The sequence below is a fragment of the Nyctereutes procyonoides genome, unplaced genomic scaffold (genome assembly GCF_905146905.1).
Source record: "Nyctereutes procyonoides isolate TBG_1078 unplaced genomic scaffold, NYPRO_anot_genome, whole genome shotgun sequence".
NCBI lineage: Eukaryota > Metazoa > Chordata > Mammalia > Carnivora > Canidae > Nyctereutes > Nyctereutes procyonoides.
Genome location: NW_026575037.1, coordinates 11,562,287 through 11,575,491, shown reverse-complemented (window position 1 = coordinate 11,575,491; position 13,205 = coordinate 11,562,287). Strand labels below are relative to the sequence as shown.

The window sequence follows — 13,205 nt, the reverse complement described above, 5'->3', positions numbered from 1 at the left end:
TGATTTTCACTAGGGAGCTGGATTTGGGATCAGAAGACCTAACCCCAAGCTTCAGGTTTGTTTTCTTAAACTGGCATAATAATGTCTGCTCTGCCTCCTTTACGAGGCTGCTAGTGTGAGAATTAGATGAACTGATGTACTATTTATGGGAAAGGTTTTAAAATTATCGAGTACTGTATGCATGTAATTTGTGGTATTATTTTCAGAGCACTTCATCATCTCCACTGTAACTTCCTTCCTTTTATCTCGTCTTCTAGAAGCTGCACTATTCCCAAGCCCCCCTTTTGTGCTCCCTATGAAATACCATGGTATTTCAGGTTCTGTGGGAGCACAGCTATGGTGGTCTTTATTTCTCTGACAGCATCTATGGGTTATCCTGGAGCCAGGATCTCCTGTGATTCCCTGCACCCCTGCCTAGCACTCTGCTGACGGTGGTCATGAGCAGCAGGACCAAATGCAGAGGGAGAGGAGCCAATTGCCCAGGGGCTAAGAATTAGAAAATGTGCTCCAGAATTAGGTTTTACAAGACCCACAACCTGGAAATTAAGGAGTGGTAGTGAATCCTGGAAATGATGAGCTGCGAGCCAAGAAGTCAGAGGCCCTACATCTGCCTGCTACCCCCCGCCCCCCAACAGAACCCAGCTTCCACTTCTTCCAGGGCTGAAAAAGCAGGTATGGCTTATGCTTCCTGCTCCAACATCCATCCAAGATAATAGAGCCAGCTCCTCACTCATATTTGAGGCAAGCAGGGGCCCTAGTATGGTGCTGCTTCATTCATTCACTCATTCATGCGATGAGCATCTGCCATGTGCTAGGCGGCAGGCATACAGACCTGACTAAGGCAAGGTTTCCGACCTGGAGACCCTCTCAGCAAGCAGGTGTTGCTGCATGGAAGTCTCAGGAGAAACAAGGAAGGAGAGAGCCGTGCTGAAGATGAGTGCACACACCTGCTCCAGGCCGCTGGCACCTTCAGCTCAGCGAGCTCTTCCGGCTGCCCGCAGGAATCAGTCCCATGAAGGTATCCGCAAGTTTCAAGACCTGCCATGACTCAGCGGGACACAAGAACAGATTGGACCCTTTGCAAACATGCAGCCTGGGGACCCCTAAATGATGGTTACTGGAGAAACAGGCCACCAGATCTTTGAGGCAGGGTCCCCCAACATGTCAAGGAATAAGAAGCCATGATGACCTCTTGCTAAGGTGGCAAGCAGATGCCATCTTGGGCTTCCAAGCCCGAGGCAGAGTTAGACATTTTCTTTCCCAGGCTTCTACAGCCCCGGGCCCCCAGTTCTTAGTGTTTCTCATGCTGCCAAACAGCCATCCTCACTCCACTGTGAGCTCCTCCAGGGAAGGAACAGGAGGGTGTAATGAGTACAGTGAGTAGGCCCCTGGCCTCTGGTGGCAGAGTGATCTCAGTTTCCATCTTGATTAGGCCTCTTACAGACTGTGCGGTTTTGCTGGGAGGATGGAATTACATAACACCTGCAAAAACCTGAACTTACGGTGTTACCAATACGTGATGGTTGCTATTACTTTAAATTTTGCATATAAGTAATAAGAATTGCATCCATTGGGATTCCAGGTAGGAAACAGAAACTACTGTATTTATTATATTAAGTAGGAACGTATTTAACCAAGGAATCAGATGTTTAGAAAGTTAGTAGAGTAGCTGAAGGAGCAGGCTCCTGACTAGAACTCCAGAAATGGCTCCCAGACAAGATAAAAATGACCCACCGGGAGAGTGAGCATCTCTGGGAACCTCTGGAGCTCTGCTGGAACCAAGAAGCTGGGGCTACCCCTACCTCTCAGTACCCAAGAGGCTAAAAACAGACTCTAGAGCACCATTGCACAGAAAATTCACATTTCCACAACTTTGCTTCCCAGAAAAAAAAGGGCTAAAATGGGAACAGGGTCTGCCTTTTATTTCTTCTCCTGAGTTCATTGACTTGGTGCAGGACAGTCTGCATCTGGAAATCAAAATGCAAAAACGTCTGGAAAATGTGTGCTCAGCTTTCAGACCTCCTCGCCTAGGAGCCTAGCGTGAAGGCTGAGTGAGCCAGTCCACACAGCAACTAACGTGTACGGACTGTCACCTTCTAGGTACTCTGCTGTCTACTTCCCACCAGCCAGCCTCAGAGCAATCCAGAGGGACAAGTACTCGTTTCACAAACGAGGCAGCAGAGCCTAAAGGAAGTTGGTTGTCCTGGGTCACAGAGTAAGGGGTGAAGGTGGGAAGTGAACAGGTTCTATCTGATTCAGAGCCCCTGCTCTTAACCACTCTATTAGACTACTCATCATCCTATCTTGCACGCCTAACCTAGTGCCTGGCCACACCTACTACAGTACACGTTTGAGGAGTTAGTTCATCGTTGGTTTAAACAGAAAATTAGACCCAAGATGCCGTGGCCTAAGCATCTTCACCTTCTGGGTATGACCCAGGTCAGAATGGCAGGAAGCTGACCATGAGGGACACGGAGGAGATGTGCCCACTGGTGTGGGGTGAGGTGGAGCTGTGCGTGCAAGTCCAACAGGGAACTGGGCCAGAAATTGGGGAAAGGCTATTTGGTGGATTGGGTATATGTCACCCCTTCCTGCTTCTGGAAGAGGATCACAGGATGTTGATATGGACAGGGCTAATGAGAATGACGTACTGATTCACCCAAGAGATGTTTTCTCTCCCTCCCTTTTTTTTTTTTTTTAACAGAGAATGAAAATACGGTCTTAGAGAAAAAACACACCTCCATGAATTCAAGCAGTCTGGTGCCTGTGATAGTGGCTTCCTGAGTGTCCTGTCTCTGCTGATAACCACAGACACTCATCCTCTGCAGAAGCAGTTGGCCTGCCACACAGCCAGGCATGGTGACTATGCAGGCTTTCAAACACCTACCACGGGAAGAGCTTTCCCCACTCTCCCTACACAGCAAGCGCAGTCCTCCGGGGCACCTGGGAACTCTGTTTTCTGGCACAAATGCTAAGGCCTGAGAGAGGGCGCCAGGACCCAGATCTACGAGACTGCAGCCACCACACAAGGGTGAACACACACACACACAGCACCCACACACACATGGAGGCCCACTCCATACACACATATACAGACACAAACATGCACACCATAAATATGTGTACATATACACACAAATGTTACTCACACACTCACACCTACACAAGCAAACATAGACACCACAAATATACACCATGTAAACATATAAACGTACACCAAAAACATACAGGGACACATACCACGCACACACAGCATATATACTGTACACACAGAAACACACAACATATATACTGTACACACAGAAACACAAATACACATACCACAAATATATACACCTCCATATACCCACATCTACATACTGTATCACACTCTTAAACACTCACCATATATACACATACACACAGAGTACACACACACACACACACACACACACACACACCACACTCCCATTCACAACATATGCATATATACCACCCCCCCACACACATACACGGGGCGCACATACACCACATACATATGTGTGTGAATATACTCTACTTCTCAAAAAGTGTCTCGCTGTGGTAGAGCTATGTTATAAGAGGTTTAAAATAAATATTATGTGGGCTACGGGTATAGGAGGTATGTGTACAGAACAGTATCAGAAGTGGAAAAAGCAGGAAAAATGGTGTATACAAAAGGATAAAGTCTGTTGAAACACATGCACAATATTTATAGAAACAGGAAGGTAATGCCAGCAACACAAATAACGGATGATTAATAACCTTTGGATCATTTTCTGTGAATGTATTTAGTTGAACCGTCCATTTTTTCCAGTGACTGCTCTTTAGCCCTGACACACTCACCGTGTGGCCACTGACTTATTTCCACAGGGTGGCACCTGCTAGGCATCTAGTTCACCCCCTTGCCTTCTGCATCCGCCCACTGAAGTAATAGGGCTGCAGAGCCCCCTGACCCAACAAATGTGACTGATGCTAGGGCTTTCCACCCGCCGCCACTTGTCTCCCAACCTCCCTCCCTGACCAAATCAGGAAACCCCCAGAGTTCTTGCCAGGAGGATTACAGGGAAGTGCAGGGATTTGGTGCTTTGACCTCAGTTGAGACGCCAGCTTCCCTGATTTCTCCCAGAGCTGCCAGTTTACCTCTGTGTGCCTAGGGGGCGCTCAGGCCCAGGAATTGAAAATGTCAGATGATTTCCTCACCCCACACTCCACCCCTGGATATTTGTAAAATCCAGTCGGGAAGGCAGGCAATCAAAGTCAAGGAGGGAAACCGAGTGGGGAAAAATTAGAGAGGAAGACAAACCAGGAGAGACTCCTGACTCTGGGAAACAAACAAGGGTTGCAGAAGGGGAAGTGGGTGGAAGGATGGGGTGACTGGGTGATGGCACTAAGGAGGGAGGGTACTGGATGGGATGAGCACTGGGTGTTATACTACATGTTGGCAAATTGAATTTAAATTAAAAAAAATATTTTAAAAAAAACCCACAAAGTCAAGTGACCGGCAGATGAAAATGATGGTTGGGGATTGTTGAGGAGAGAGAGTGGGACAATTGTGAATGTACCGCCAACACCCAATGAAGTTCAATTCTAAAAAGAATCGTATAGTCTATCAGATAGACTCTCTTCATTTCCCAGATGCAGACCCCAAGGCCAGAAGAATGAAGTAATATATTCAAAGGCGGAACTAATTAGAAGCAAGTCTGTCCTTGCCCCTGGAGAAGTCTCTGGTGGGGCAGTGGCTACCATGCTCCTTCTGTTCCTCAGTCTTGTTTCGTTGACTCAGTGTATGGACTGAGATATTACTCTGGATATGAGATTTTATTAGAGCAGCCAATCAATTAAGTGTACCTTATTTAAGACTTTCCATTTTATTAGATGAATATAGAAGAATATAAAAAGCACAAATCAGTTGTTTAATACCAGCATGCCCTGTTTTAATACAGTTGAAAATCCAAACAGCCAAATTCAAAAAGAAACTAAAGTATGATTGCTTTATTACAAACTGTACCATTCAGTAGTCTTTTTTTTTTTTTCTGGAGGAAGTTCCCACTACATTTTTCTTTTTTCTTTTTTTTTTTTTTAAGATCTTATTTATTTTATTCATGAGAGACACACACAGAGAGAGAGAGAGAGAGAAAGAGAGAGAGAGAAAGGCAGAGACACAGGCAGAGGGAGAAGCAGGCTCCATGCAGGGAGCCCAATGTGGGACTCGATCCTGGGTCTCCAGGATCATGCCCTGGGCTGAAGGCAGCGCTAAACCGCTGAGCCATCCAGGGATCCCCCCCAGTACATTTTTCTTTTCTTCCCTGAAGTTTTCAGGGAAGAAAAGAGTGTAAGTCAAGAAAAATGATGATGAATTATGCATAGTTTTGGCATCCTGTTAACTCACAAGTGTGTGTTTTTACTTTGTTTATAAAACAGTAAAAGACAGGGAAGATATATGGATTAGCAATGGGAGCCAGAGGTTTGGGCCTGCGTTTGCCACTAATCCCAAGGCCTTACTGAATCTCTCAACCTTTGGAGCTTCAAGTTCCTTCTACAAAATAACAGGCTGGGACCAGATGACCTCCACGGGTTCTTCTAAGGTCACAAAGCAGAGTGGGAGCGTGGTCAGACATAAGAGTCACACCAAGTAGAGCCCATTCATCTCCATCTTTAACTTTCTGAGCTGGTCACTGAGCTTCTCTGGGCTGCAGTTCATGGAGTATAAAATGTGTACTATCCTCTGCCATGTGGGGCTACTTGACTGTTAAATGAGATAATGCACACAAATGCCTAGATGCTGCCTGCCACACCAGACGTGCTCAGTAATTCTCGTTGTATCCCCACTTTCACCTTTGCCATTCTGTCATTGGATAATCATATTAATTTTATAAAAAAAAAAACTTATGGCACCCATTTGGCTTAGGATAATGTCTTGGGGATGCAGTAGGGAAGGATTTGAACATTTGCTCCCACACAATGCCTTTCGCTATCAATGTAAGAGAGACAGAAGCCAGGATGGGGGGAAGGGGTCCTGCACCCACTTCCCCACCACAGCTGGCACCTTTTTGGAACAGATTTTTTTGCTGCACTGTGGTTTGGCTCCATTTTGTTTTGCTCTTCATTGAGTTTGGCTCATTTGCTCTTTATGGATGGCTTCTTTTTTTTTTTTTTTTTTTTTTTTTTTGAGATTCACTTTTTCACCTGCCTCTCCCTTCACTCGTGCTATTATTTCCTGCTTAGATCATTTCCCCAACCTCCCCTCCCCTTCATCTGGCTAATCCTTCAGGGCTCAGCTTTCCTCATGGAAATTTTTCTGACCCATCACCACCCGTGCTATTTGCTTTCATAGCACCCTGTTCTCCTTCCTGACGCTTGCCACAATTACAGTTACATAATTTATTTTGTCCTATTAGTCTGTCTCCTTTACCAGGCTACAAGCTCCAAAAAAGAAGCAACCTTTTCTATTTTGTTCCCTGACGTCTCCCTAATGCTGCAGTGCTTAGCACATAGAAGAGGTTCCATGAATATGTGTTGAATAAATGGATGAATAAGTGTATGAACTAACCAGCCCATTACGAGAAATGCTGTCCCTTTTGTCATTCCATATATAGTTTCATCTTCACTTTTTCCCTTTGCAGGATTTCTCCACAGCTCCTTCTATTCTCAGAAAAGGAATTGATTTACTAATACCACAAAACATCTGACCAGGAAGTCTCTGATAGATTCTAGAGAAATTTAATCTTGTTAAAACTGTGGCTTCTACGTATTCACAATACCCTCTGGGCCCTCCAGGAAGGCATTGAAATCTACTTCGGGATACCCATATGATTATCAAGAGAAGCAGAAAGGCTAAGTGATCTTATGGATGACAGAGCCCATTTTGGATTCCACTTTGACTTCCAACTTTTCCAGCCCAACCATTCACTACTAAAAATTCTGGGTTCACTACCTTGGGGCCCCTTTTTGCCTCTAGAATTTCCTACCCTCAATGGCCCTCCAGATAATCAAATGAGCAGATGAGCCTATAGGAGCTCCTTAAAAGAAAGGTGTGTGTTTACATTGAATGGATGTTTTCTTCTGGAAAGCAACTCAAGGAGAGAGCAGAGAGTGGGGGCAGAAGAGTGGATTTCTCATGAGCTGTGGCTCACACCACTGTCCTTTTCTCTTCATGTTCTTTTTCTTGTAAATGGACAGCAGCATGTAGGCTTCTCTGCTAAATGATAAGTACTTTTCCTCTTCCAGCCCAGTCTGACTAAAGATTGGGTTGAACAACCACAGGCAGCTATGGGGGAAATATTTTCCACAATAGTTTTCTGGAGCTCTGCTTTGTTTGGGTCAACCTTCAGGCTTCCTGACAATATAGCTTTGTTTTCATTTCCTCCTGATACCTGATCCAGCTCTACATGATTGTACTGAGCAGTAGTGAGTGCTTGTTCTCCAACTCCCAGAGGTGAATTGTCATTATGAAGGAAACAATAGCCCAAGCTTAGTTAGGTGTGGAGGGTATATATTCAAGGATGCTGTGTTTAAATTTCCCTGCTTCCATGAATAGTCTTCAAGATGAATAGCTTTAAGATTCCTGGGATTTCTGTTTCTTTTTTTTTTTTCTTTAAATAGCACATCAGGATCCCCCATTTCAGCTCAGACCTGTCCGGGTATGTGTGATGGAAACGTGGGCAAGAGTCACTTTGGAAGGGATTTATGTGGCAGGAGTGGAGGTGGGTATCTCAGACACCAGGACATCTGGAGCCCAGGGAGAGATACACAGCAAGCTCAAGCCGCGGCAGTTCTCCAAGCTGGAAGAGATGTAGGAAGTGGAAGAGATGTAGAAAGCATAATTCTGATGTCAGAGAAGCAAATGGTAACTCCACGTGGGAAGGGGGAACACTGTGTCTGCTTCTGTGCTCACACCATGGCATTTCAGACCGAAATACTGAAGTCTCCTGAGACTGCAAAGGTCATTGATCTAAGTAGCTTTGGGGGCAAAGGGCAGCGTTGGCAGCTGTGGTGTTGAGGGGTCCTCAAGTGGCTTCTTGGGCAGTGAATGTCCAGAAGAATACGTGGCACAAGAGAAAGCACATGGCAGACGTGAGCCAGCGCAAGACATCCCTGGGGACTCGCAGAAATAAATGTGGGAGAAGAGATCTCCCAGAGGGGAAGGGGGGAGGAGCCAGGGGACTGGCTGATATAACTGTGGGGCCCACGGTCGCCTCAGCCCCGGAAAGCACAGGTTAGGATGGAATTAGCCATGGGGCTGGGAAGGAGCGAAGAGACTCCTAGTCAAAGCCCCTCGTGACACAGGTGATGAAACGGGGCCCAGAGTTCTTAGATGATTTGCCCCATTTCACAACCAGTGAACAACACAGTTGGGGTAGGACCTACTTTTCCCAAGTCCCGGCTCATGACACACGTTAGACTGCTGACATTCTTCAATATCTGGAGGACATTAGGGGCCTCTGTTGTCTCTGGGAAGGAAGTGTCTTCTTCATGCTTATTACTCTGAGGAAGGTCTAGGATGCCTTAAGTCAAATGGAACCTGAGGTGGGGGGTTCTGTGTAGGATTACACTTTGGGAAGGACCCCCTCCTTCTTTTTTGAAAGAGGTTTCAGTGAGGCCGCCCCAGAGTTCCCGCCTCCCGCCCAAGGCCTCTGGCATTAGTGAGGCCCCACGCCAACCTGTGGGGTCAGGGAGCTGTTGGGTACAGCAAAGAGGCAGATTAGCTTGGGTTTGGGGTCGTTCCATACCTTGCTTATCTCCTCGTGCCTTTGGAGCTGAGAGCTGACAAAGGCAGGAGAATGTGGGAGGTGAGGGGCAGGTAGTTGTGGACCAGCTGTGCCTCCTGGTGCAGGCAGGATGGGGAGAGGAAGCTCTGAAGCTCCATCGTCGGGGTGGCGGGGTGGCGCTCTCCTGTTCCACGATGTAGGATCCCAGCTGCTCCATAGTCAGGCCCGGGGCTCTGCGTGGGCCCTCACACAGGACCAGAGCACCTCATTCTCTTCCTGTTGGCCCGTTGGAGGGACCCCACGTGCTGCCATCCAAAGCATTCAGCTCCTTCCCGAGTATGAGAAGGTCAGCAGCCTTGTCCGTGGCGCCCGAAGCCATCCACTCGGCCAGATGGGCCAGATGGCGAAGCTCGTGGAAGCTGTTGTAGATGTTCCCAATGAGCTCCGGCTAACAGCTGAGTCTGGATGTCAGCTGGGAGGAAGCCCTTGTCCAGAGGAGCCAGCTTACTGGTCATGAATTCGTGTCCAGCACACTGAGCCGATTCCTTTAAGTTGTTCTGCACATCGGGGCCCACCCGTGGAGAACAGGGGTGCCGGGCCACCAGGTTAATGAAGTGCCTCGACGAACTCCTGGTGGGCCCCCAGCACTCTCTCGGGGGGACGGCCAGTGTCCTGCATTAGGGGAACGTCTGCAGCAGCATCTCATGGGAAACCACGAAGTCCTCGTACCGTCTGTACACAGAGCCCTTGAAGTGCTGCCTGGAAACCTGGTATTCCACTGCTCCAGGAAGGGGCCCTTCTCGGGAACGAGCTCCACCTGCACGGTGCCCCTGGCCCGCAGCTCCTGCAGGGCATGTGACGGCAGCAGTGGGCTCCCCTGTAGCATCGGCATTCGACTGGGGTGTGGGTCCCTCCACTCTCTGACCTGGGGTGTTGGCAGTCCGCATCCTCAGTCTCCGCCTCGGCTGCCACATGGACTGGTGCCACACCTGCCTCTCCCCAACCCACCTATTTTTTCCACAGATTTTTATTGTACAGCAAATGCTGCTGCAGTGTCAATGTTGCAGGCAACAGATGGCCCAGATCTCTGTGAGTCGGGGGCCCAGACGCAGACCCCCCAGGCCCTTCTCTGTCACAAAGCCTGAGAAACGGGTGGGCAGGGAGGTTGGGCTATGCAGACTTAGGCAGGCTGTCTGTGTGGTGCTGAAGTCTGGAACAGCCACCAACAACAGCCTCTGGTCCTCTGGGCCTGGAAAGATTTTAGAGCCAAAGCCAGGGGTGTTCCCACAAAAGTAGATGTGAGGATACCCTGGAAAGATGAATGGACTGGTCTTGTAGAAGGGGTAGCCACCTAATTTCAGGGCTGTGGGGCTTATGTGACCACTATGCAGGGTCCCCTCTAGGATTTCCAAGTGATTCTCCGTGCTGCTGGGCTGGAAAATGTCACTTGCATTCTGCCCTGAGTCCCTAGGAATTGGATTCCATCAATGATGGCTTGGTAGGGATTGGTGACCAGCTAGAGGGTGGAGTAGGCAGTGGCCAGGGGGAACAAGCAGGGGGGCAGGGGTTGCTGGGGGAGAGTGTGCTTGGTTGGGTCAAATTTGCCTGGCACCATGACCATGGGTATCAAGGTGCCCAGCTGCAGGAGGATCTCATCCAGCATTTTGACAGCCTCCATGCTGGATGCCTGGGTTTTCTTGGTTAAGGTCTTGGCCATATTGATGGTATCTCTACTCTGGGTGTTGTGCTTAGGAGGTTCCTGGCAAGGATGATCTAGAACATGTGGGCAGCACTGCACTGTCCCCCTCGTCTCCCTGCTGCCCTGTCACTATGTCCACCAGCAGCTGGGTTCCCAGCAGGCTCTCAGCCCTGCCTCCATCCAGGCCCAAACCAGACACCAGTAGCATAAACCTATCTGTGTCAGGGTGAGATGCAAGGTTCTGAGGAGCAAGTTCTGCAAAGCAGTGGTCCTCCACCAGAAACTTCCCACTGTCTCTCACAGAGTGGAGCACAGCCAGGACTGACCCTATGACCAGCTTTGACATGTCAGTGGTGCCTTCCAGTTTGATACACTGCAATTCACCCTCTAAAACCAGTTCATCATCTGGGTGGATATATTTGCTCCAAGGAAGCTAGGAGATCAGGTTGTGCTCTTCGCTGATCTCCTAGAGGATGGACACCTGGAGTGGCACAGCCTTGAGGAGCCCCCACCACAGGGTACTTCTTCCCAGGCTGCAGCTCACATGGCTTCTTTATTTGGACTCCACCACCCCAGTGTCACTGGGCCAGGCTTACCAGGAAGGGTCTCATCTGGAGAAGATGGGTGGCATAATTGGAGTCATGCCACCAGCCAAAGCCACACACCCCCAGCAGGAAGGGCTGGGAGGACTTGGTGTAAGTCAACACACGCACATGGGCAAAAGTAACATTGTTGGTTGATGGTGGGGAGAGTAGAGTGTGGGCCTTTTGGGCAGCCTGCTCAGGAAACATGACCATGCTTAATGTGTCCAGACAGCATACTCAGGCCAAGGAGGAGGCAGTCACAAATGTAGCATTTACTACAAAAAGGTAATGCCTCAGCTGTGGCTTGGTGAGATTAGAAAGGAGAAAGGGTAGCATTATAGAAACAACATTAGCTGGATCTCACGGTGTTCAGTGTGTTTACGTAACTGTACCTATGCCTTTGTGGTCAGATGCTTTTCCTATTCAACACTAGATTGACCCACAGGGTTGAAATCCAGCCACCAGGACAATATGAAATAAATTTTTTGCATCACTGAGTTGTTGTGGGGTTTGTGTGTGTGTGTGTGTGTGTGTGCTTTTTTTAACCAAAATTTTCTTTGCTGCTGTTTCATCTCATATACCCTTAATTTGTCCTAAGCAAATGTATGACAAGGTTTTTATTTTGTTTTCTATTTCTTCATGAAATCTGACCCTCCCTTAGTCTATCCAAAGTGAAACAGCCCAACTCCTTTATCCACTGGCTTTTAGGAAGCTAGAACGAAGATAATCTCTTGTTATGGAATGTTCTAGTAGTTCACAAGAGAACTCAACTTTCCATACTTCATAGCATTCATTTTCAGTTATTCACCTTTATTATAGTAAAGCCTGCTAACTTTAGTCCCCTAGAGCACTCAGGATGTATCTTCTGACTTAGCAAAGGTGCATATTACTTTGCTGGGTGATTTAAAATTTAATTTTAATAATGTACACACACACCTTTAACTTAAAAACATGCATACATTAAAATATATACACACAATAAAAGTATATTCTCTCCTATGGAAGCTTACTGTGTGGAATTAGAAATTTTGATGTAGAATAAACAAATGGCCACCTGAGCCCATTTCAGGATCACACAGATACCCCCAATCCCTCTGTACATTACGGCATTCTTGTGAATAGGCCCAAAGACCCCTAAATACCTTTTACATTCTTTCTCTTTTCCTCAACTTCCCTGACCCCACCCATGCACCCTTTCCCCTCACCTCCCTTCTTGGTTTGCCTTCACAAGTGCCCATAAGAAAACGAGAACTTGTCTTTGACTTATTTCTGCTGACTCTCTCCATCATGGCCTCATATCATGCCTGCATCCGCAAGCCAGAACAGTCTGTTGCAAGAGGCCTGATGACCCTGTGGGAAAGACTCTTTGGAGCCATCATTTCATTGTGCAGTGAGCCAGGAGGGTTAAGAAAAGAATAAGCCTTCACTGGGTTTCTGATGGAGCTCCATCCCCCACCCAGTACAGTCCAGGACACTCTGGGATCTGCTCACACACAAAACATTCTCTTGGGCCTGTCTATTTACATTCCTGGACTCCTGCCTAATCTTCCTATAAAAAAAGAGTCAACATGAAGAATGTCTACTTTTTCACCCCAAAACTCTCATGAGAAAGTTTTGCTATAAAAGAAGTACCAGACACTAACTGCTAGAACACACAGGGCAAGATGAAGCCAGTAAGATGAAACTCAATAGAGTTTGGGAAAGTTTTCAGAGATTAAAAACAAAAACATTTTGATAAAGCCTATTGTAAAAGGCCTGAGTTTCAAGTATTATGATGAAGGTAAATAGAGTGTTATTACCCACTGCAAGTTGTAAGCATCCTTACAACCACCGTGTGTCCTTAAAAGAGAGGGGCCATCAGCATCAGGGCCAAGCATGGTTATGTCCCTGACTAAGTTCCACAAAGCTGACAAATCTCAATGGACATGACTTCATGGCCATTTGCTGCTCTGTGCTAACCCAATGAGACAGCTCATGGCTTGGGCTTGGAGGACAGGTAGATAGTCTTTGACCTCTGATCGCCCACCCCAATCCAGAAACCTGAGGGTTTGTCCTACACACAGTTGTTTTGATCCTAGATGTATCAACTAGGAATGGGCAGGTGGCATGGCTCTCATGAGGAAAAAGTCCCCAACTACTAGAAAAAAGAAGTTTGCAAGTGCCAGAAGAAGAGAACCAAAAGATGTGGAAGAAGCACTGTCACAGGTTAATGAG

At 47.4% G+C, this 13,205-nt stretch overlaps 1 pseudogene; it reads right to left on the bottom strand.

Annotated features, from left to right (window-relative positions):
- Window positions 1–8,973: 8,973 nt before the first annotated feature.
- Window positions 8,974–11,198, bottom strand: LOC129505799 (DNA polymerase delta subunit 2-like; annotated as a pseudogene).
- Between the last annotated feature and the right edge of the window lie 2,007 nt (window positions 11,199–13,205).